General features: G+C 47.3%; 1 long non-coding RNA gene across 1 annotated transcript in view; it reads right to left on the bottom strand.

The window, feature by feature from the left end:
• Positions 1 to 25,106, bottom strand: part of LOC110258200 (uncharacterized) — a 58,208-nt gene extending 33,102 nt beyond the window's left edge. Inside the window, exons 1-3 of the long non-coding RNA XR_014836136.1 lie at positions 25,048 to 25,106; positions 22,542 to 22,666; positions 1,143 to 1,337 (exon numbers count right to left, since the gene is read on the bottom strand). This is a non-coding gene — a long non-coding RNA (uncharacterized LOC110258200). The remainder of the gene's footprint in view (positions 1 to 1,142; positions 1,338 to 22,541; positions 22,667 to 25,047) is intronic.

Here is a 25,106-nt window from a genome sequence, read left to right as displayed (position 1 = left end):
GTGAGAAGGAAGAACAGTGAGGAATGGAACTGCATCCACAACCACACGGAGTCCATCAGCTGGTCAGCACATCCCCGTAAGCCTGCCTGTCACCTCCCACCTCTGTCTCCAGGCTGGTACCTCGATGCCACCCTCTTCCCCGATGGACAACCACAGCATCCTGGACCAGCTGCCCCACTCTCTCATCACAGTCTGTCCTCAGTGCAGCCATGGGAGGGATTCTGCTCATGCTCAGGTCACAGGCTCACCCGGCCACCTCCCCAAGCAGAGCCTGGGTTGAGGGTTGGATGCAGGGAGGACCAGGGGCTCCAGGAGGGGGACGGGGAAGTGACACAAGGAAGGAAACTGGTCAAGGGGGAGGGGAATTGCTGAGCGGGCTACATTGCCGGGACTGATCTTAGTAAGAATTATGGAGCAGCTACATCACAGTTCTGGATAGACTATCATGGTGACGCTCTGGGCAACAGCCTGAAGCCCCCTCTGGGAATGTCCTGGCTCAGCGGTGTGGGAGCTGGAGTATTTATGCGCCCTGTCCATTAGTAACTGGCGGGTTAGGTGACGTTCCCGAATTCCCAGCTTGTGGCCCCAGTGGACAACGTGTGTTCACCGATCCGGGTAGCCCTTCAACAAAGACACAGGGCTTGCACTGCAAGGCAGGTCGCTATTCACAGAAATGACAGGGGACTGCTAGGGTCATGGCTGGACCACCGCCAGCATCAGGACCATGTGAGAAAAATCCCCATCAGCCCCCACTTCACCTGTGATAAACCGCACAGTCGAAATAAGGTGACACGGGCCCTGTCCCTGCGTCTCTGCCCTCGTCCTCCTGCACGCATGGCTGCTCAGCCGCATCCAGCCAGGCTGGACCCTCCCTCTTCCACTGTCCACACAGTCTGCTCCCGGGTGGGGCACAGCTGTCCTGTCCTCCTGTCACCACCTCCAGGTCTGTGACAGACGCCACCCCCCAGTGAAGCTCGCTCCGGCCACGATGCCACACGGGCCCCTCTGGTCACCCTGTCTTGTCCTCACTCTTGCTCAGATCACGCTCTGCTGGGGTGTGAAACCACGCCGTGCCTTTCACCTAGGCATCATCCCTCAGCATGTCCTGCTCCCCCCAGATGGACAGTGAGCTGGCAGCTGACCTGGCTCGTTGGCTGGAAGCAGCGTGGTGACTGTCTCCGAGGATCCTCTGATCGATAAGTCGTTGTCCAACGAATACATGAAGCAGTGGAACTGAGAAAGACTGTGTTCCAGCAGGCAGACAGTTAGGGATGATCAGAGAAAGGGGGTCCCCAGACCAGATGGCGGGAAACCACACATCACGCCAACAGCAGGGTCTGCGGGCAGAGAAAGAAATGCCGGAACCTCCAGACTGACCAGAATCCACACACGCTGACAGGTGCCCTGGAGGCAGAGGAGAGAAGGGACATCCAGTGTCTGAAGGTGACCCGCTGCTCATCACGCCCCCGTTACAATAAAAAGGTCACACAAGTAGCTATGCAGGTAAGAAATGCCCATCATGCACCGAGGCCACGACACTTCCCGTCCCAGCTAAATAAGGGCAGAAATCCCTCCCCCCTTCGGGAAGGTGGAGCCGGGATGAAAATTAAGGGTCGCTCCCTTCCTGGTGAATATTCCACCCAGGCAGGAAGCCCACTGTAACCAGCAAGGCAGGGCGCTGCTGGCCCTCTGCCCGCCTCTCTCTAAGAGGCGTCTCTCTCACTTCGGTCAATCCTCACTCTTCTTTCTCAATTTCCGTCCCATTTCTGAATTCCTTCTCCACAAGAACCGCCCTTCGGGAACAGCAGGAAGAAGGTCCGCGGGTCCTCAGGACTAAGGAAGGGGATTCCGCCGAGCGGCGGCTTGGACTTGGTGGCAGGTGGGTGTGGACCCTTGGTTCCCGGAACCCTGCTCCCCAGGTGATCACAGAAGACATCTGGCGTCTTCCAGGTGAAGCGAAGATGCCCAGACCCGTGGTGGGACCTTGACCTGATGACTTACCGAGTCCAAGTGCCTGCCGCCGCAGTGCTGCGAGGGTTGGACGCGCCCGCTGGTGCGCGGGGGACACTTCACCCACACGGGGTTTCATCCCTGTCGCGACCCTGGTCATTCCCGCCTTGCCCAGCGACTCAGGGCTGGAAGGGGGCTGGGGGAGGGGTCCTCTCACGCTGCTTTCTAAGAGGGGCTCTGGCGACTGGCCACGCAACCCACAGAGCCAGCAGGGAGCGCGCCCGCTGCGGGGGACAGCGGCTTCTCTGCTGGCTTTGGGCGCCGAGCATCACGCCGCCGACTTCTGGGTGTGAGTCAGCTGGATCCAGGCAGGGGTCCCTCCCTCCTTTCCGCAGCCCCTCAGTGGTTAAGGCACACGGCAGCAGCAACAGCTCTGGAGCCATCAGAAATCCGGGCAGGATTTCCCACCAGCCGTGAGATCCCGGCGGGCCGACCCCACCAGAAACGCTGCCAACGCTCACCTGCCCCAACACACCCAGCCTCCCAAGCCTCCCGCTGAAACGACTTCCCGTGAACACTGATACATCTGTATCTGGACTTTTTTTCATATTTCTCACCACAAGCGTTTTAATCGCCACGTACATTCTATCATCTGTAATAAAGCTGGATTATAACACATCTTTACAGACACAAGTGAGCATACTAATCCTTTGTTATAATTCCTATAATAAAAGTGTATTTATCTCTGCGTATCTAGGTAAATTTAATAAAAACTTTTAAATAATTATTTGACTGTTAGTAGAAAGCTACTTACAGACCCTCTAAAGAATTCTAAGGATTATTTTGTGTCTAATTTAGTACTATGTATACCTGTAATACATATAACCGGTTTCTCCTTACATTTAAAGTTATTACAATATGTATACTTTAAAATCAATTCTTTTACATTCTATCAGGCAGGCACATACCCTCATATGTACAGGATATTGCCTTCTGCTAAGATAGTTAGGTTGGGTATTTGTTTCCTGGGTCTGCCGTAATAGGATACTCCAAACTGGGTGGCGGATTTATTCTACCTCAGCTTTGGAGAAAGGGCTGGAGTCATACAGATATACTGCAGTCACATATATTTAATCTTAGTTTTAGAAGTCATATATATATATATTACATTAAATATATTCATAAGTATATAAATATATATACACAGTTCCCATAAAATAGTAGCTAGTATAATTTAGTTATAGTAATAGCTAATACACATTAATTTTTTTTTCTCCTTTTGCCTTTTCTAGGGCCGCTCCGGCAGCATATGGAGAGTCCCAAGCTAGGGGTCTAATCGGAGCTGTAACCGCCAGCCTACACCACAGCCAAGTCACAGCAATTCCAGATCTGAGCTGCATCTGTGACCTACACCACAAATCACTGCAACACCGGATCCTTAACACGGAGCAAGGCCAGGGATCGAACCCGCAAACTCATGGTTCCTAGTTGGATTTGCTAACCACTGAGCCATGACAGGGAACTCCTACATTAATTTTCTTTTTATCTTTTTAGGGCCGCAACCAGAGCATTTGGAAGTTCCCAGGCTAGGGGTTGAATCAGAGCTGCATGCTCCAGTCTACACCACAGCCACAGGAACGCCAGATTAGAGCTGTGTCTGTGACCCACACCAGCGCTCATGGCAACGCTGGATCCTTAATTCACTGAGCAGGACCTGGGATCGAACTCGCATCCTCATGGATACTAGTTGGGTTTGTTACCGCTGAGCCATGGAACTCAGCATTAATTTTCATGTGTCTTATGAAATCTAGAGGAAGAGCAACCAGGATAAACTTTAGGGTTGAGTCATCTGTGCCAGATCCATGGGCTCAGCGCTCTGGGCATCAGCCACAGCCTGGTACACTTAAACCAAGATTGATTTCCACACAGTCCACCAAATTCTGATGGCATTACTTCTCCTCCTTTGAGGGCAGTCACGGTCCTGCGCCATCGGCTGAGGACCGGAAAAAAAAGCACAATGTAGGGAGAGAGGGAGACGGCGGAAGAGGAGGCCACCTCCTCCCACAAACCCATCAGGATCCGTCTGCAAATGGACAGTCCTCACAGGTCATGGACTGAACCCCGGCTGCAGGACTCACCACGGCAAGGACAGGAGGAGTCTCCACGTAACTGTGCAGGACGAAAGAGCAGGAAGAGGCAGAAGGGGGTTGGAACCTGCTCCCCACGTGGGAGCTGAGGGAGAGGAGAGGGGGCTGCGCCTGGGGAAGACCCCTCACTGTGGAGACACGGGACAGGAAGGGAGCTGCAGAGGCTCGGAGGAAGGCACAAAAACTGGTGTGTGGCAGGAAGGACAGGGCGAGACAGGCACAGAGGGACGTGGAAGCCCCTGTGCGCCCCAGCCTGAGACACACAACTGCCGATACAGGTGGGGGCCGAGTGCTGGAGCAAGGAGCTTGGGGAACGGGCCTGGGGATTAGATGGCTGCTGACTGTGCAGACAGCCTGGGGGAGCAGGAGGGCAGAGCAGGAGGCTAAGAAATATTCAGCCACCATGGAGGCGAAGCAGCCTTGTTCAGGGGGTGTGAGGGGTGGGGCCAGCATGGCAGCCTCTGCCCCGCACAGGTCCCTGACTCAGTGAGGTCTGGGAGAGGTTCCTGGCTGAGCTGGACTGCGCCCCTGTCACAGCCCCAGCCCCTCCCACCCAGAACAGGCCAGTGCATCCCTGAGGGCCACCCAGACCCCGCACACTGGAAAGGGCCCCTGTGCCCCCATCCTAGACCTCATGTGCTCTGATCACAACCCCACCTTCTGTGCACCTGCACCTCCAAAGCACTCACCCCACCCCCACCCACCCCCATGCACCTGCTGTTCCAAAGCACTCACCTCACCCCACCCCCATGCACCTGCTGTTCCAAAGCACTCACCCCACCCCAACCCCTGTGCACTTGCTGCTGCAAAGTCCTCACCCCACCCCAACCACCCCCTGTGCACCTGCTGATCCAAAGCTCTCATGGCCCCACCCCCTCTGCACTTGCAGCTCCAAAGCACCCCACCCCACCCCCAGTACACCTGCACCTCCAAAGCACTCACCCCCCCCACACACCTGCTGCCCCAGGAGCAGTGTTTGCTGGGTTGCTCACATATAGAGGTGGGGATGAAACCATAGCTGAGCCCTGGGGGCCCCCGTGACTAAGAAGGAAGAGCCGAAACCTCGCCCCAGCTGCACAAACTGCCAACTGACACCTCCACCACGAGCCTAACACATTCAGTGCTGGTGGAACATCTGAACGGACAATGGGTGCTCCCGCAGCTGAGAGGGGTCTGGCTTGAGCAGCTGTGGGCTTTGTGGGCACATACATGGAGGCAGGGGGACTAGACTTGGCCAGGATCTGAGCTGACTCCGTAATACCCACAGTCGGTTGAGATGTGTGACTGGTGCAGCCTTGGGTCCTGACCTCGGTGCATCTGCACTGGTGAAAACAACGCCTGAGAGACACCAGGGCCAGTTGCCAACATGTTCATGGGGAAGGTGGGGCCGAGATCGGTGCCAACAACCATGTGCCCTGTGAGCCTGCACAACAGGTGAAAGGTGACTGGCAGAGCACACTGACAGGTGCACAGCTCCTCTCTTACTAGAATGCTGCTTCCTTGCACCACAGGCCAGAAACATAGCTCGGAAGTTCCTGTTGTGGGAACTCATGCAGTAATGAACTCAACTAGCATCCAGGAGGATGTGGGTTAGATCCCTGGCCTTGCTCAGTGGGCTGAGGATCCAATGTTGCCATGACCTGTGCTGTAGGTCACAGAGGTAGCTCGGATCCTGCATTGCTGTGGCTGTGGTGTAGGCTGGCAGCTGTAGATCCAGTTCGACCCCTAGCCTGGGAACTGCCATATGCTTCAGGAGCAGCCCTAAAAAGACCAAAAAAAAAAAAAAAAGCAGGAACACAGCTCAGAAACAGATCTGGGGGCTCCTACCCTAACAACTAGGGAGAAAACCCTGCCCTGGGCAGTGACAACCACAGAGCAAAGAGGAGGCCCCGCTCAACAGCCAGTGTGGGCTCTGGTCACCACATCATGTCCCATCTCCTACCCCGAGGATAACAACCAGCACACACAGAGGAAAGAGCCAGCAGACCTCAAAACTAAAAACAGCCTTGGGAGTTCCCCTTGTGGTGCAACGGAAATGAATCCGACTAGTATCCATGAGGATGTGGGTTCAACCCCCTGGCCTCACCCAGTGGGTTAAGGATCCAGCATTGTTGTCAGCGGTGGTGCAGGTTGCAGACGTGGCTTGGATCCCGCATTGTAGTGGCTGTGGCATGGGCCAGCAGCTATAGCTCTGATTCAACCCATAGCCTGGGAAGTTCCTTATGCTGAGGGTGCAGCCCTAAAAAGCCAAAACAAAACAAAACAAAACAAAAAAACAGCAACAAGAAAAAAACAGCCTTCAGACCAAAAAAATACCAGACCCACACAGGCTGCCTGAAGTCACACGAAGCCCACGACCACCTCTACACACACCCCTTGACAAGGCCCTGACCACCAGCTGCACCCACCAGTGGGCAGACACCACTCCCTCCCACCAGGAAACCCTCACAAGCCCTCAAGCAACATGACCCAGCAGAGGGCAGACACCAGAAGCAAGACGAACCACAACCCTACAGCCTGCAGAAAAGAGATGAAAAAACATAGAAAGAGAGACACAAGGAGATGACAGAGAAAGAGGTTTCCAATGAAGGAATGAGATAAAAAGTCACAAAAACAGCTAAATGAAGAGGTGAGGCAACCAACCCAAAAAAGAATTCAGAGTAACCACAGTAAGGATGAGCCCTATCTCAGGAGAAAATGAATGCCCAGGTCGAGAAGTTACAAGAAATGTTTAACAACGAGCTGGAAGGCTCAAAGAGCAAGCAAAGGAAGGTCGACAAAACAGCATCTGAAATGAAGAGAATGCTGAAGGACTCAAGAGCAGGAAAACAGAGGCAGAAGAACAAACTGGGGAGGTGGAAGACAGAGCAGTAGAAGTCACTGCCACAGAAAAGAATAAGAAAGGAAAGAATGAAACCAAGTGAGGACAATCTAAGAGACCCCCTGGGACAACAGTGAAAGTACCAACAGTTCCAGAAGAGAGACAGAAAGGGCCTGAGAAAATACCTGAAGAGACCTACAGCCAAAAATGTTCCCTAAGATGGGAAAGGAAACACTCCCTCAGGTGGAGAAAGTGCAGAAAGTCCCATACAGGATAAACCAAGAAGAAACACGCAGAGACACATACTACTCAAACTGACCAAAATTAAATACAAAGAAAGACATTAAAAGCAACAAGAGGACAGCAGCACATAACATACGAGGGAACCCCCCTAAGGCTGGCAGATGATATTTTAGCAGAAACTCTGCCAGCTGGAAGAGAGGGGCACGTAGATCAAGTGATGAAAGGGAGAAGCCTTCAACCCAGAACACCCTACCCAGCAAGCCTCTCACTCAGAATTGACAGAGAAACCAAAAGCCTCACAGCCCAGCAAAAGCTAAGAGGATTCAGTGGCACCAAACCAGCTTTCCAACAAACGCTAAAGGAGCTTCTGCAGGTTGAAAAGAAAAGGCCACAGCTAGAAACAACAAAATTAAACGTGCAAAAAGCTCACCAGGAAAGCCAAACATAAAAGAGGAAAATCATCCTCAGACAAATGTGATATCAAAACCAGCAATAGCGAGGAGAGAAGAACGCAGAATTTTGAAAATGCGTTTGCAAGTAAGAGACCAGCACTTAAAACACTTCTGCATATATATATATATATATATATATATATATATATAGAGAGAGAGAGAGAGAGAGAGATCAGTCTAGAGCAGCTAGAGAAAGAAGAACAAACAAGTTAGCAGAAGGAAAGAAAACATAAAGATCAGAGCAGAAATAAATGAGATAAGAGACCAAAAAAATAGAAACGATCAATGAAACCAAAAGCTGGTTCTTTGGAAAGATGAACACCTTTGATAAACCCTTAGCCAACTCATCAAGAAAACAAGGGAGACGGCTCACATCAATATAATTAGAAACAAAAAAGAAATAACACACCCTCATATCATGAGCAAAAATAAACTCAAAATGGCTTAAAGACTTAAATGTAAGACAAGACACCATCAAACTCCTGGAAGAGAACATAGGCAAAACATTCTCGGACATCAGCCTTTCAAATATTTTCTCAGGTCAGTCTCCCAAGGCAACAGAAATAAGCGAAACAATAAACCAATGGGACCTCATCAAACGGACAAGCTTTTGCACAGCAAAGGAAACCAAAAAGAAATTAAAAAGACCACTTACAGAATGGGAGAAAATAGTTTCAAATGATACAACGGACGAGGGCTTAATCTCTAAAATATACAAACAACTTATTCAACTCAACAGCAAAAAAACCAACAACCCAGTGGAAAAATGGGCAAAAGACCTGAATAGACATTTCTCCAAAGAAGATATACAGATGGCCAGCAAACACATGAAAAAAATGATCCACATCCCTGATTATAAGATAAATGCAAATCAAAGCTACTATGAGGTGCCAACTTGCACCAATCAGAATGACCATCATTAATAAGTCCACAAAGAACAAGCACTGGAGGGGTGTGGAGAAAAGCGAACCCTCCTGCACTGTTGCTGGGAATGGAAGCGGGTACAACCACTATGGAGTGAAGTAAGTCAGAAAGAAAAAGACAAATACCATATGATATCACTTATATCTGGAATCTAATATAGAGCTCACAAGAACCTTTCCACAGAAAAGAAAATCATAGACTTGGAGAATAGACTTGTGGCTGCCTGGGGAAAGAGGAAGGGAGTGGGAGGGATTGGGAGCTTGGGGTTAACGGATGCAAACTATTGCTTTTGGAATGGATTTAGAATGAGATCCTGCTGTGTAGCACTGAGAACTGTCTAGTTACTTACTTTGGAGCAGGACAATGGGAGAAAAAAGTACGTACACATGTATGTGTAACTGGGTCCCCATGCTGCACAGTGGAAAAAAAAAATGCTGTTGGGGGAAATAACAATAAAAGAATAAAATAAATAAATTACAGTGGACATTACAAAAATACAAATGATCATAAGAGACTGCTACGTGTAACAATAGGCCAATAAAATGGACAACCAGAAGAAAATGGACCAATTCTTAGAAAGGTACAATCTTCCAAGAAGAAATACAAAGTAAAAGAGACCAATTACAAGTACTGAAATTTAAACTGTGACTTTAAAACTTGGAAAAAACAAAAGTCCAGGACCAGATGGCTTCACACACAAATGCTATCAAAACTTCAGAGGAGAGTTAACATCTGTCCTTCTGAAACTCTTCAAAAAATGCAGAGGAAGGAGCATTCCCATGCACATTCTACGAGGCCACCATCACCCTGATACTGAAAGCAGACAAAGATACTACAAAAAAAAAAAAAGGAAAATTAGAGGCCCATATCAGTGATGAACACAGATACAAAACCCTCAAGAAAATATCAGCAAACCGAATCTGACAATATATTAAAACGGTCCTACCCCATGATCAAGTGGGATTTATCCCAGGGATGCAAAGATTCATCAATATCCACAAATCAATCAGTGAAGAATCACATCAACACACTGAAGAATCAGAACCATACAGTCACCGTGACAGACGCAGAAAAAGCTTCTGACAAAACTCAACATTTATGATAAAAACTCTCCAGAGAGTGGGCATAGAGAGAACCTACCTCAACATAACAAAGGCCATATATGACAAACCCATAGCTGTCATCACTCTCAATGGTGAAAAGCTGAAAGCATTTCCACTAAGATCGGAGCAAGACAAGGATGTCCATTCTTACCACTTATTATTCAACACAGTTTTGGAAGTCCTAGCTGCATCAGTGAAAGAAGAAGAAGAAATAAAAGGATCCAAATTGGAAAAGACGTAAAAGTGTCACTCTTTGCAGATGACATGATACTATGCATAAAAAATCCTAAAGATGCTACCAGAAAACTGCTAAAGCTCATCAATGAATTTGGTAAAGTTGAAGGATATGAAATTAAAATAGAAACCTCCTGCATTCCTGTCCACTAACAACTAGAGATCAGAAAAAGAAAGGAAGGAAACCATCCCACTCACCATCACCTCCAAGAGAATCAAATGCCTGGGAAGAAGCCTACCTAAAGAGGAAAAAGACTGTACTCTGAAAACTCTAAGATGGTGGAGAAAGAAATCAAAGATGACACAAATGAAAGCTACACCACGCTCTTGGGTTGGAAGAATCAATACTGTCGAAAGACTAGACTACCTAAGGCAAACTACAGATTCAATACAGTCCTTATCAAATTACCAACGGCATATTTCACAGAACTAGAACAAAAAATGTTACTGGAGGGGAGGTCCTGTCGTGGCTCAGAGGGTCACAGACCCGACGTTGTCTGTGATGATACGGGTTTGATCCCTGGCCTAGTTCAGTGGGTTAAGAATCTAGCATTGCTGCAAGATGCAGTGTAGGTCACAGAGGTGGCTCGCATCCAGTGTTGCTATGGTGTTGGTGGGCAGGTGCAGCTGCAATTCGATGCCTAGCCTGGGAACTTACATATGCTGCAGGTGTGGCCATTTAAAACAGAAGAAAAAAGAAAAATGGAGCTGGAGGAATCAAGACGCCTGACTTCAGACTATACTACAAAGCTTCACGCATCAAAACAGTATGGTACTGGTACCCAAACCAGAAATACAGATCAATGGAACAGGATAGAAAGGTTAGAAATAAACCCAGGCATCTACTGTCAATTCATCTATGACAGGGAGGCAACAATATACAATGGAGAAAGAACAGACTCTCCAATAAGTGGTGCTGGAAAAACTGGACAGCTCCATGCAAAAGAATGAAATTAGAACAGTCTCTAAAAAAGACAACTTACAGATTGGGAGAAAATAGTTTCAAATGATGCAACCGACAAGGGCTTAATCTCTAGAATATATAAGCAACTTATACAACCCAACAGCAAAAAAAACCAATCAATCAATGGAAAAATGGGCAAAAGACCTGAATAGACTGTTCTCCAAAGAAGATATACAGATGGCCAACAAACACATGAAAAAATGCTCAACATCGCTGATTATAAGAGAAATGCAAATCAAAACTACCATGAGATATCACCTCACACCAGTCAGAGCCACTATGGAGAACAGTTTGGAGATACCTTAGAAATCTATACATAGAACTTCCATATGACTCTGCAATCCCACTCTTGGGCATCTATCCGGACAAAGCTCTACTTAAAAGAGACACTTGCACCCGCATGTTCATTGCAGCACTATTCACAATAGCCAAGACATGGAAACAATCCAAATGTCCATCGACAGATGACTGGATTCGGAAGAGGTGGTATATATACACAATGGAATACTATTCAGCCATAAAAAAGGATGACATAATGCCATTTGCAGCAACATGGATGGAACTAGAGAATCTCATACTGAGTGAAATGAGCCAGAAAGACAAAGACAAATACCATATGATATCACTTATAACTGGAATCTAATATCCAGCACCAATGAACATCTCCTCAGAAAAGAAAATCATGGACTTGGAGAAGAGACTTGTGGCTGCCTGATGGGAGGGGGAGGGAGTGGGAGGGATCGGGAGCTTGGGCTTATCAGACACAACTTAGAATAGATTTACAAGGAGATCCTGCTGAACAGTATTGAGAACTTTGTCTAGATACTCATGTTGCAACAGAACAAAGGGTAGGGAAAAAAATGTAATTGTAATGTATATGTGTAAGGATAACTTGATCCCCTTGCTGTACAGTGGGGGAAAAAAAAAGAACATTCTCTAAGACCATACACAAAAATAAACTGAAAAAGGATTAAAGACCTAAACAAAAGGCTGGATATTACAAAATTCTTAGAGGAAAACACAGGCAGAACACACTTTGACATAAATCATATACCAATATCTTTTTGGATCCACCTCCTAGAGTGATAAAAATGAAAACAAAAATAAACAAATGGGACCTAATTAAACTTCAAAACTTTTACACAGCAAAGGAAATCATTTTTAAGAAAATGAAAAGACAGCCCATAGAATGGGAGAAAATCTTTGAAAACAAAGAAACCAACAAGGGAATAATCTCCAAAATATACAAACATCTCATACAGCTTTACATAAAAAGGAAACAAGGAATCCAAATTGGAAAGGAAAGGAAGTAAAAATATCCCTATTTGCAGATGACATGATACTGTACCTAGAAACCCTAAAGAGGCTACCAGAAAACTGTCAGAGCTCATCAATGATTTTGGCAAAGTCACAGGATACAAAATCAATTCACAGAAATTGACTGCATTTGCATATACTAACAATGAAAATCAGAAAGACAAATTAGGGAAGCAACCCTGTTTACCATTGGAAGCATCCAAAATAATCAAAGACTTAGGAATAAACCTACCTAGAGAGACAAAAGACCTGTACTCTGAAAAGTATAAGACGCTGATGAAAGAAACCAAAGATGACACAAAGAGATGGAAAGACATACCATACTCTTGGATTTGAAGAGTCAGTGTTATCAAAACGACTCTACTACCCAAGGCAATTGACAGAGTCAATGCAATCTCTGTCAAAGTACCAAGGACATTTTTCACAGAACTAGAAAAAAATATCTTAAAAGTTTATTTGGAAGCACAAAAGACCCAGAATAGGCAAAGCAATCCTGAAAAAGAAAAGTGGAGCTGGAGGAATCAGGCTCCCTGACTTCAGACTACGCTACAAAGCAACAGTCATCAAAACCGCATGGTACTGGTCCAAAGACAGAAATGGAGCTCAGGGGAACAAGACAGAAAGCCCAGAATAAAACCCACGTGCCTACAGTCAACTCATCTCTGACAAAGGAGGCAAGAGTATACAAGGGAGAAAAGACAGTCCCTTCCATAAGTGGTGCTGGGAAAACTGGACAGCCACTGTCACAGAATGCAATTAGAACACTTCCAAGCACCATACACGCATAAACTCAAAATGGATTAAAGGCCTAGATATAAGACCACATACTCTAAAACTCTTAGAGGAAAACACTAAACACACTATGACATAAACCACAGCAACATCTTCTCAGATCCACCTTCTAGAATAATGACAATAAAAACAATAATAAACAAATGGGACTTAATTAAACTTAAAAGTTTCTGCACAGCAAAGGGAACCCTAAACAAAGTGAAAAGACAACTCACAGAATGGGAGAAAATCTTTGCAAATGAATCGACTGACAAGGGATTCATCTCCAAAATTTATGAACACCTGCTATGCTCAATACCAAAAAACCAAACGACCCCATCAAAAAATGGGCAGAAGATCTATAACAGACAGTTCTCCAAAGAAGACATGTGCATGGCCAAAAAACACATGAAAAGATGCTCAACATCACTCATTATTAGAGAGATGCAAATCAAAACCACGACGAGGTACCACCTTACACCAGCCAGAATGGCCATCATCCAAAAGTCTACAAACAGTAAGGGCTGGAGAGGATGTGGAGAAAAAGAACCCTAGTACACTGTTGGTGGGATTGTAAATTGGTGCAACCACTGTGGAAACAGTATGGAGATGCCTCAGAAAACTAAACATAGAACTACCATTTGATCCAGCAATCCCACTCCTGGGCATCTCTCCAGGCAAAACTCTCGAAAAGACACATGTACGCCAATGTTCACTGCAGCACTCTATACAATTGTCAAGACATGGAAACAACCTCAATGTCCATCGACAGAGGAGTAGATAAAGAAGATGTGGTTCATACACACAATCGAATATGACTCAGCCATTAAAAGGAAAGAAATAATGGCAATTGCAGCCACATGGATGAACCTAGAAATTATCATGCTAAGTGAAGTCAGTCAGACAGTGAGACACCAACATCAAATGCTATCACTTACATGTGGAATCTAAAAAAAGGACACAATGAACTTCTTTGCAGAACAGATGCTGACTCACAGACTTTGAAAAACTTATGGTTTCCAAAGGAGACAGGTTGGGGGGTGGGAGGATGCACGGAGGGTTTGGGATGGACATGCAGTAAAAATTTGGTTGTGATGATTGTTGCACACCTACAAATGTAGTAAAATTAATTAAGAAAAAAGTGTGTGTGTGTGTGTATATATATATATATGAGAGACTGGGTCACTTTGCTGTACAGCAGAAATTGACACAACACTGTAAATAAACTATAATTTAAACATTTAAGAAAAAGAACATAAAGGAAGATAATATGAGAAAAATGTATGTATGTGTGTATACACACACACACACACACACACACAGACGAATGGGTCACGTTGCTGTACAGCAGAAATTGACACAACACCATAAGTCAACTCTACTTTGCACTAAAAATATTTAAATAAAAGAACCTGCCCTGGATTTGCTGGATCAGAATCTGGATTCTACGCAAGATCCCCTGGGGATCATGTTCACAGTAAAATTTGAGACTCCTGAGGTGGTCTCTGATCTCTTTTGCCTTGTTTATGCAAAAATGAGCTGTGGAGGAAAGAGATGTTTTTGCCACACAATGCATGAGGGTGCCATCGTATTTTTCAGACTTTGAGGAAGGTCGGACCTTAGGATAAAGAACAGGTGGTGATGTTTGTATCTTTAATAAAACTCCAGGCCAATGAGGCAGAAGACGTGAGAATTTCACCAAATCAGGCACTTGGCTTGGCCAAGAATTTGTTGTCAATGAGGCCTCCCTGGTCAGGTGTGGAATCTCAGTGATGATGTTTTGTTTCTTTCTTTATCTTTTTCTGTCTTTTTACAGCTGCACCTGTGGCCCATGGAAGTTCCCAGCCTAGGGATGGAATTGGAGCTACAGCTGCTGGTCTACACCATGGCTCAGGCAATACTGGATCCTTAATCTACTGAGTGAGGCCAGGGATCAAACTTGTGTCCTCACGGCAACTAGTCGAATTCTTAACTTGCTGAGCCCCAGCGGGAACTCCGTGGTGTTTCTGCTCAAGAGGTTCTGGAGCCCGTCCCTGGCTCCTGCCCCCAGCCAGGTCTTTAGTCAGTGTGTCAGGGCTTCTTCTCTCTCTCCCTGAATGGGGAGTATATCTGTGATGGCTGAGATTATGGGTCCGCCGGAGACACAGTGGCCAGATTTATAGTCAAACGTGATTTTTGGAGGCTTCCCTGAGGATGTTTTTAGTATGAGATTAGCATTTACCCTGGTGAACTCTGAGTAAGGCAGACTGCCCTCCCCAGCGTGGGTGGGCCTCATATCATCAGTTGACGGCTTTAAGAGCATAAAGACTGACCCCTCCTAAGGAAGAAGGAATTCCACCAGCAGATGGTCTCTGAGCTTTGGCTGCAACATCAGCTCTTTCCTGGGCCTGCTGGTCTACCCTGAAGATTTGGACCTGCCAGCTCTCACTGCTGCATGAGCCAGTTCCTTAAAAATAATCTCTCTTTCTTGGTAGATAGATAGATGCCTAGATGATCCACAGATATACATACGTAAATAAATGAGACACAGAGAGGTAGGTACAGACAGATGGAGGGACAGAGATGATAGATACACAGATGAGAGATACATACCAATAGATGAGAGATAGATGTGAGATAAATAGGTGGGTACAGACAGAGGACAAGTAGGCAGAGAGGTGCTTAGATGATAGGTGGATAAATGATAGAGAAGATGATGGATAAATGATAGAGAAGATGGATGGATGGGTGGATGGAAAGAGATGGGTGGGTGGGTGGATAGACAGACAGATGACATATGCATATAAATAGATGAGAGGGAGGTAGGAAGAGGCTTAGATGATGGGTGGATGGATGGATATGCGAGATGGACGTATCGAATGTAGGGACGCAGGGATGGACAGATAACGTGGTTCGATATGATGGGCGCATAGATGAGAGTTACACACAGATAAACAGATGACGGATGGAGGGATGGTTAGATAAGTAGGTGGGTAGAGACAGACACATAACTGGTAGACAGACACACAGATTACAGATAAATGAATGGATGACAGACAGACAGACAGACAGGTAGAGCTCGTATTGATCCTGCCTCCCTGGAGACCCTCCTAACACAAGACCTGAGTCCACTTAGAGCTGATGTGAGACGAAGAAGGTGACAGGTGACCCAGCTGTCGGGACTCCAGGCCAGAGAACCTCCCAGGTGCCGCCAGAAACTCGACAACTGTCACCCGAAGGGTTAAGACGAAAGGACTATTTCCCACAGGCGCTCAGCCATGGGTGAGGGTGCCCTGCCTTCTTCTCCAGGGCCAGCTTCCGTCCTGCCAGCTGTCCTCCTCCATGCCCCAGGGTCTCCCCCACCTCCCCGCCCCCAGGCCCTGCCCTGAACCTGCTGGGACGCAGCCTGAAATCCAGGTTCTTTCCCCCTGGACCCCCCTGCCGCCCTGCACCTGTTGGCGGCTCCTTCGGGGGTCGGCCGTCTCTGGAGAGCCTTCCCTCATCCCTGAGCACAGGGGACTGTACCTGAGGCCACCTGGACCGTAGTTTAAGCTGAAAAGTCCGTCTACTGACAGGTCACTTTCCTGAAATTTTAAGGCAAACACACCAAAAAAGAGAAGCAAATGAATCCATCCAGGCCCAGCAGCCTGTGCGGGATGGGAATTGAAAGCTCTCAACATGAGGCATGCATGTGCTCCTCCGTCTCACTTTCTCCAGGATTCACTTTTCTCCGCGATTAGAGAGGAAACTGCAGAGAAAATCCATGGTGGCTAATTTCACGTCTCAACGTGACAAGGCACAGGCTTCCTGGAGACGGGGTGAGAGGTCCCTCTGGGGGTGAGGCCGAAAGGCGTGTTGCTTGCATCCCTGGGGGCTGCAGGAAGGAACCAGGGTATAGAGAGGACGGCATCGCCCTGGAAGTGCTTCCAAAGGCAAGACTCTGGCCCTTTAGGGGACGTGCGACAGTTCACTGCTGCCTGCTGAACACCCCCGCTTCTGCTCTGTGGGAACAAAAAGAAGAGCAGGCTTTCCGATCTTGTCTGGGAAAACATGCATGATAAATATTTTGAAATACACTGGGACAGGTTGTACAGTGAGTAGATGGAAAGTATACTGTTTTTGTTTTGTTTTGTTTTGTTTTTCTTCCCTTTTTAGGGCCACACCTGCAGCACATGGCAGTCCCCAGGCTGGGGTGGAATTGGAACTGCAGCTGCCAACCTACACCACAGCCACACCAGCTCTGAGCTGCATCTGTGACCTACACCACAGCTCACGGCAACGCCGGATCCTTAACCCACTGAGTGAGGCCAGGGCTTGAACCCGCATCCTCATGGATACTAGTCGGATTCCTTTCCACCGAGCCACAATGGGAACTCCTATTTATGCTTTTAATAAGGTATCAGCGACAAAGTGTGTGGGTATCTGTGTGTGTCTGTGTAAGCCCATGTGTGTGTATGTGCTGGGTGTATGTATGTGTGGGAACGTGTATGGTTGCAGATGTCTGTGTTTGTTATAAATGCACATAGAACTAAGGGTTCTGGGCATCGTGTACGGGCCAAATCCAAGCGGAGGCGTCACTGAGATGTTCTCGGCATTGAAAGGGCTCAGATATCGTCACCACATACAGCACGGAGCCAGCGTGGGCTGTGGCTTTTCCACATGTAAGTGGAGCCCCCCAAAGTCTCTCCCAGGTCAGACCACCTGTCATCCAGCTGGGAACCCGAGACCAGATTTAAGTCCTAATCATCCTGCATCAGGAAGACGTCTCACTTTGGAGGCGGCTCGCAGAGCACGCAAGGCAGGGCTATGCCAAGATCAGACACCTCTCAGCAGGTGCCATGGCAGGGGGAAGGTCACCCATGACCAGGCTGCTTGCACAGCTGGGTACCACTTTGCGATGCAAAGCTGTGTCCCATCAGTTTAAAAGACAAGATCTGATCCCAGAGACTCGGGGAACAGCCCTGTTGCTGTAGCGCAGCCTCATGCTGCAAAGCTCCCTGGGGCTCCCTGACTGTGGCCACAGTGGCCACCAGATCTGGCCAGACATGCAAAGGTGCACCAAGACCCCATCTGGGGCAGAGTCCATTCCAGACAGGGCACAGCTTTCTTGTGAGGTCTCCTGCCTCTGGAGACAGGGAAGGGAACAGCATTTAGTTTCACCACTTTCTCAGTGGTTCATCCTAATCCTTGGATTCAAATAGGTCTGTCCCAGTGAAAAACCCTCCAGACTTCGCTCCTGCAGAAACCCCAAGGACAGAGACCCTCCTGTCACCTGTAATCTAGAAGCCAGCTCCCGCCCCATCGCCCCCCGGCATGCATGCCCTCACTTGGAGAATTCTTTGAGGACAGGAAGAAAGCCCCCTTAGGGGCTATTTGGGGGGTTTGTCTCAGGTTTTTTAAAGTGCCTTGTTATTCATTCTCTCTCCCAAGCCTGGCAGAGAGGAGAAGATGCAGGGCTGAGACTCTGCCGGGTACGAGCTGTGAGAGCGTGGACAGGTCACTCAGCCTCGAAGAGGACATGACAGGTCACATATTAACTCAAGGGGAGGATGGACAGATGGATGGATGGATGGATGGATGGATGGATGGATGGATGGATGGATCGATGGATGGATGGATCAGTGATAGAACAGATATGACGGATGGATCAGTGATAGAACAGATATGACGGATGGATGGATAGATGATGACAGAATAGACATGACGGGTGGGTGGGTGGATGGATGGATAAATGACAGAACAGATATGATGGATGGGTAGATGGATAAATGATACAACAGATATGGATGGATGGATAAATGATAAATAGATACAATGGACAGATGGATGGATAAATGTATAACGGATATGATGGGTAGATGGATAGACGATAAGTGATAGAACATATATGATGGATGGATGGATGGATGGATGGATGGGTAAATGACAGACGGACAGGATGGATGGATAGATGGATAAAAGAGAGAATGCATATAATGGATGGATCAATGATGGATAAATAACAGAACAAATGTGATGGATGGATGGATAGAGATATGACAGATGATAGCTAAGTAGACAGATGCTTCAATGATGGATGACACATAAATTACTGACACATGAGAGATACATATAAAGAGATGACAGATAGATGTACGGTTAGATAAGGAGGTATGTAGACAGATACAATGAGTAGATGAGAGCCAAGTAGGTAGATGATAGATACTATGGACAGATATAATAGACAAGTAGAGAGACTGAGAGATACACATAAAGAGATGACAGGTGTATAGGCAGGTAAGGAGGTGGGTATGTGGGCAGACAGAGACAGCTGCTCAGAGGAAGTGACAGGCTGCACCCAAGTCAGGGGGAGGGTGGAGGTGTTCCAACAGCATCATGGCCCTCGGCAGGTCTCCACGCCGGGCTGCTGGGAGAGGTGCTGGTCTGCAGCTACTGCACAAGCACGAGGACTACGCTGAGGAGTATTAGTGTAATTACCATAATTATGATTCTTACGGCCACAATGGTCACATGACTGCAACAGTGTAGCATGTGCTACCACTACCACGACCACTGCTGCTGCTCCAGTTGTGACTCTGCTCCAGCGACTCCAGAAATTAGTACTATGGCCACTTACTATTACCCTTACAAGCACAGCAATCACTGTGACTCCTACTACAATTACTGCTACAGCTACTATTACTATAACTAGTATGACTGTGATACTACAACTACACCAACTACTGTTACTATCCTGACTGCTACAATTATTGCTATGCTGTGATACCGTTATGCTACAACTATTTCTATCACAACTTCTTCTTTTTTTTTTAGGGCTGCAGCATATCATATGGAAGTTTCCAGGCTAAGAGCTGAATGGAGCTGCATCTACAGGCCTACACCACAGCCACAGCAACACGGGATCCAGGGTGCATCTGTGACCTACACCACAGCTCACGGCAATGCTGGATCCTCAGCGCACTGACTGAGGCCAGGGATCGAACCCGCGTCCTCATGGTTACTAGTCAGATTTGTTTCCACTGAGCCACGATGGGAACTCCCATTATCACAACTTCTTTGACTGCCATAACTAGTACAACTGCCACTGCTGCAAAAACTGCAACCACGACTACCGCAAACTTCTACAATTATACCAGTGCTACGACTACAATGAGTTCTACTGCCACCCCCACCACAACCTTTCCATGCGGTACTACAGTTATCTCACAACTCCTCTTACTACAAACACTACAACAATTACTACTAGTGGTACGACTGCAATTATTATAATTAGAACTACTAGACCCACCACAAGAACTACTTAACTCTACGCTTACAGCACTTAATCTGCTACTAAGACAAACACTACTCTAGTGCCACAACTACAGTTATTACACCAATTAGTACTCCTACCACCACAGCTCTTGCAGTTATCACTACAGCTCTCACTTACACAACATCTGCTACAAAGTATCACTAGTATCCTACGAGTATTGCTAGTGCTACAATGAGTCCAATGATTAGTCCCACAGTCACCATCACACAACCACTAGTAACATTTACTACAGTTATAGTCATGACCACCAGCATGGGCACCCCCATCACAGCTGCCACCATGGTACAACTGCCATGACTACAACCAGTTCTACTACAATGACTGTCACCTCACCTGCTGCTATTACCGCTGCTAAACGGCTACCATGATGATGGCTACTACTCCTACCAAAACCCCTGGTACTACTTCAACTACTACCACCACAACTGGTTTTACAAGTATTCTGACTGCAACATCTACAACTAGTGCTGTAATAAATACCGTTGGTACCACAACGACTACCAGAGCAACGGCTACACAACAACGACTTCCACTGTTGCTACTACGGCTACTCCCCTGACTATGCCTATTCCAATTACTGCTACAACAACAACTGCTACTATTACTACTGCTGTTATTAAAGAAAAAATAGAGTATGGAAAAAGTTAAAGTGGTAAAGGCAGATTTCATTTGGGACGATTGCAATATGGGAAAAGCAACCCGTATACAGAGCCAGACTCAACTCCACAGAGGTGACCAAGAGGGGGTTTGTTGCCAAGGAGTAGGTGGGATCTGTGGACAGAAGACGACTAAGAGGAACATCAGGGGTGAGAGGATTCCAGCTAAACCAAGTCCTGCTGAAGGCAGAGCAGGGGGACATCACCTGGGGATGGTGGAGAATGAGGACCCAATCGGATATGGAGGTGAGTGGATGTGGAAGTGATCAGATATGGAGGTGACCAGACAGATCAGATGGGGAGGTGATCACACAGGAGGTGACCAGACATGGAGGTGATCACATATGGAGGGGACTGGATAACGAGATGATCAGACGTGGAGGTGATCAGATTTAGAGGGGAATAGATGTGGAGGTGATCAGACATGGAGCTGACCAGATAAGGAGATGATAAGACATGGAAGTGATCAGATATGGAGGTAACCAGGCGTGGAGAAGAACAGATGTGGAGGTGACCAGATGTGGAGGTGATCAGACATGGAGGTGACCACACATGGAGGTGACCACACATGGAGGTCATCAGACATGCAAGTGATCAGATTCAGAGGTGACCAGATGTGGAGGTGAACAGGCACGGAAGTGATTAGATACAGAGGTGACTACATTCAGAGGTGAGCGTATATGGAGGGCTGGGGGACCTGGTTCATCTGGACAGGGTTCTTGCTAAAAGTGGACCATGCAGAAATGAACGTGGAAGTCCAAAAACCAGAGGTCACTGAAGAAGCATTTAGGGGAGGCTGGTTGAGGAGACCGTCTGTGACACTACAACTACTCCTTCTCTAACTTCTGCTGCCATCACAGGAATGGCTACTCAGTGGAAGACCCAAGAGTCACCATCAGGGAGGTGAGAAGACAGCTGCTACACAGGAGAAGCCGATGACTCCCCAGCAAGGATCTGGGCATTTCTGTCCTAGAAGGCACTTCTGCCCTTCCACCTCAAAAATTCTAGACCTTACGAGTTTTCCAAAGGTTGTGACCATATTTTGAAATTAATCATCAGCCCCCCAGCACTTAAATACAAGTCATTTCCTTCCCCCACGCCCTGCATCCAGACCTTCCACATTTGCTAATTGGGGGATCTTGAGGTGCATTCTCAAACATCCTGCCTCAAACTTCTAATTTAGGAGAATCGGCCAGAAGAGTCCATACCTTCCTTCACAGGCTGTTGTGGAGATGGAGAGAGTGAAGATGTGTGCTGTGCTAGGAACAGGACTTAAATCCTACACACTCTGGTCCACGATTTGCTTGTATCCTCTTCTCCTTTTGTGTCTGACTTTCCCTTGTAATTCACGCCCAGCAAAGGTGCCATGCCATGGACCGGATGAACGGCTCTCAACTCGGCTATGGCTCAGAGCCAAAGGGACCACAGGTGGCCGTGCTGTCTCGTCCGCTCCCTCCTTGTCCCAGGCGGACCCAAGCACATGCCTTAATGGAAATCCTAAGTTGAATCTCCATCTCTGAAGACCCACTGCAGACAGCAGTCAACACAATCAATATGGCAGAAGATACCTACCTAATCCCCCAACACCTGTAGGGCAAGGTCAATGTTAAGAATCACGTTCTACTAAGCATCTCATGGAAGGCACACACACACAAGTACACTCACCAGGAACGGATTCATCGATTCTACAAACGGCATGGGAATTCGATCCTGGGGACCCGGACCAGCCACTTCCGTTTTCTACGTATTAAATAGGGTGCTCCGTAAAGTCAAGGGACTCTCTGGCATTTCTGCAATTAGGAAAAAGACGTTTTAGCAGACTCATGGATGCCTGGCTCTAAAAATATCCTGTCTTGGGTAGATCTCTTTCCCAAACAATTGTAATTTTTTTCTTCAAAGCTCATGCCAGTCGAGGGGATTTTAGCAAGTACTTTAATCCTGTAAAAGGTTTTCACTTCCAAATTTTCACATGGGAAGATTTATCCCCCTTTTTAAGGAGCACTAATCTTCAGAGGAAAATATCAAACACATTACCATCAGCTCATTTTGGTTTTCTCCCTCACCGAAGAATATGCAAATTATTTAGTCATCGTTAGAAAATCCTACTAAAGACCTTTTGTCCCTGCTCCACAGATTGATAGGTTTGCAGACAAGGATGACCTGGCAGTGCCCTAATTTTCGCAAAACTTTGCAAAGCCATCATCTGTTTTGCTCTCTGGTTTTTGATGTCTTTCTGAAGTGTGGATTAAGCCTCAAACCCTCTTTACACTTCCTGACTGCTCTGATGCAAATAATCTGCGTGACGCAAAAAATGTGCCATTTAGGGGGTAAATCCACTTGGCTGCAGGATTCCTTTGCTTCCTTAGAATGGAGTTTCTCTCCCCCCCAGGGTCCTGAGTGGAATGCAGTCAACTGTATTAGCAATATCGATAATTATTTTAGCACTGTGTTGGGGGGAAGAGAATTTTACAATGGCTTCATTGTGGAATTTTTTTTGGGGGGAGCCACCCCTGCAGCATATGGAGGTTCCCAGGCTAGGGGTCAAATCACAGCTGTAGCCACCAGCCTACACCACAGCCACAGCAACACCATATCTGATCAGCATCTGCAACCTACACCACAGCTGAGAGCAACACCAGAGCCTCAACCCACTGAGCGAGGCCAGGGATCGAACCTGCATCCCCGTGGATGCTAGTCAGACTCGTTTCCGCTGCGCCACAACGGGAACTCCCAATTGTGGAATTTTTCATAGTGATTTCTTTTTTCCCTCACCAGTGCTTGGCGGTTTGATACCATGGCATCCTTTCTTGTGGCTGAGATGAGATGAAGCCACACCAGAGCTGGCTCTTCTGTGATTTTTCTCTCTCCATGAGCATGCACTGAGTTTTGAGTGTCTTGTATGAATGCTGCTGGAACATGTCTGGAGCTGGTTCTCTTCCAAAGCTTCACTGAGAGCTCAGCATGCAGACATCTTTCTGCTCCCTTGGCTGACACCTCTCTTCCGCCCTTCCTGTAATTAGCGCTTCTGACCCATGATCCCACCCTCCTTTGCAGGAAATCCTATTTGTCACAAGTTGGCTTTGGTGACTCTTCTCAACGTCTCTAAACTGATTTGTTTTGCCCCATAAGCATTTTAAACTTTCCTCTGCGTGCTGGGAACATTTTTTCCTTGTCAGTGTTCTACTTTCCCCAAATTTGATTTCTCCCAGCGCCAAGGAACTGCATCAGGACTTGACCATCAGCAGTTATGTTTTTCTATTTCCTACAGACCCTTTCTCTCGTTTGTTTATTTCTTCGCATCAAACACCCCAACGTCCTCTGAATCTTGTACGTCTTTCAAATCGTATTTTTCTAACGAAAATCTTTTCCGTCGTTTTCAATTACTCTCATTTGTGTTGTGTGGTTTCATCATAAGCAACTTGCCCAGCTAATCTCCTTCTGTGTTGGTGGTATATGAGTGCCACTGATCTGTCTGGCAGGCAGGCCACTGCTTTCTCCCTCTTAGAACCCCTCTGTCGGGGTTTTGTTTGGTTTTGTCTTTTTAGGGCCACACCCTCAGTACAGCCCCCACCCCCCAGGCTAGGGGTCAAATCCGAGCTGTAGCCACTGGCCACAGCCACAGCAATGCAGGATCCGAGCTGCATCTGTGACCTACACTGCAGCTCACAGCAACCCTTTAAACCACTGAGTGAGGCCAAGGACTGAACCCGCATCCTCATGGATACTGCTCTGGCTCATTACTCTTGAGCCACAATGGGAACTCTTTAATTGGAGAGGTTTTTTTTTTTTTCCTTCTGTCTTTTTTAGGGCTGCACCCACAGCATATGGAGGTTCCCAGGATAGGGGTCAAATTGGAGCTGCAGCTGCTGGTCTACACCACAGCCACAGCAACACAGGATCCGAGCCATGTCTGTGACCTACACCACAGCTCATGGCAACAGCAGATCCTTAACCCACTGAGTGAGGCCAGGGATCGAACCCGCATCCTCATGGATGCCAGTTGGCTTCATTAACCACTGAGCCCGACAGGAACTCCCTTGATTGGCGTTTTGACGTGACAGAAGAAGTCACTGTCCTGACAAGAACCTGCTGCTCTGCACAGTGGCTGCAGTGGGAGGGACTGACATATACATGTTACTACATACGAAACACAGGGGTTACAAGGACCTACCGTCCGGCGAAGGGAAATCTGCTGAGACTGTGTCACCACCTACGCAGGAGAAGAATCTG

Source organism: Sus scrofa, chromosome Y (assembly GCF_054392235.1).
Source record: "Sus scrofa isolate SSC_HxYL_T2T_F1_AM1 chromosome Y, Sscrofa_HxYL_maternal_Yorkshire_Landrace_v2.0, whole genome shotgun sequence".
Lineage (NCBI taxonomy): Eukaryota > Metazoa > Chordata > Mammalia > Artiodactyla > Suidae > Sus > Sus scrofa.
The sequence above is the reverse complement of the archived record's forward strand: the minus strand, read 5'-3'. Positions and strand labels throughout refer to the sequence as shown.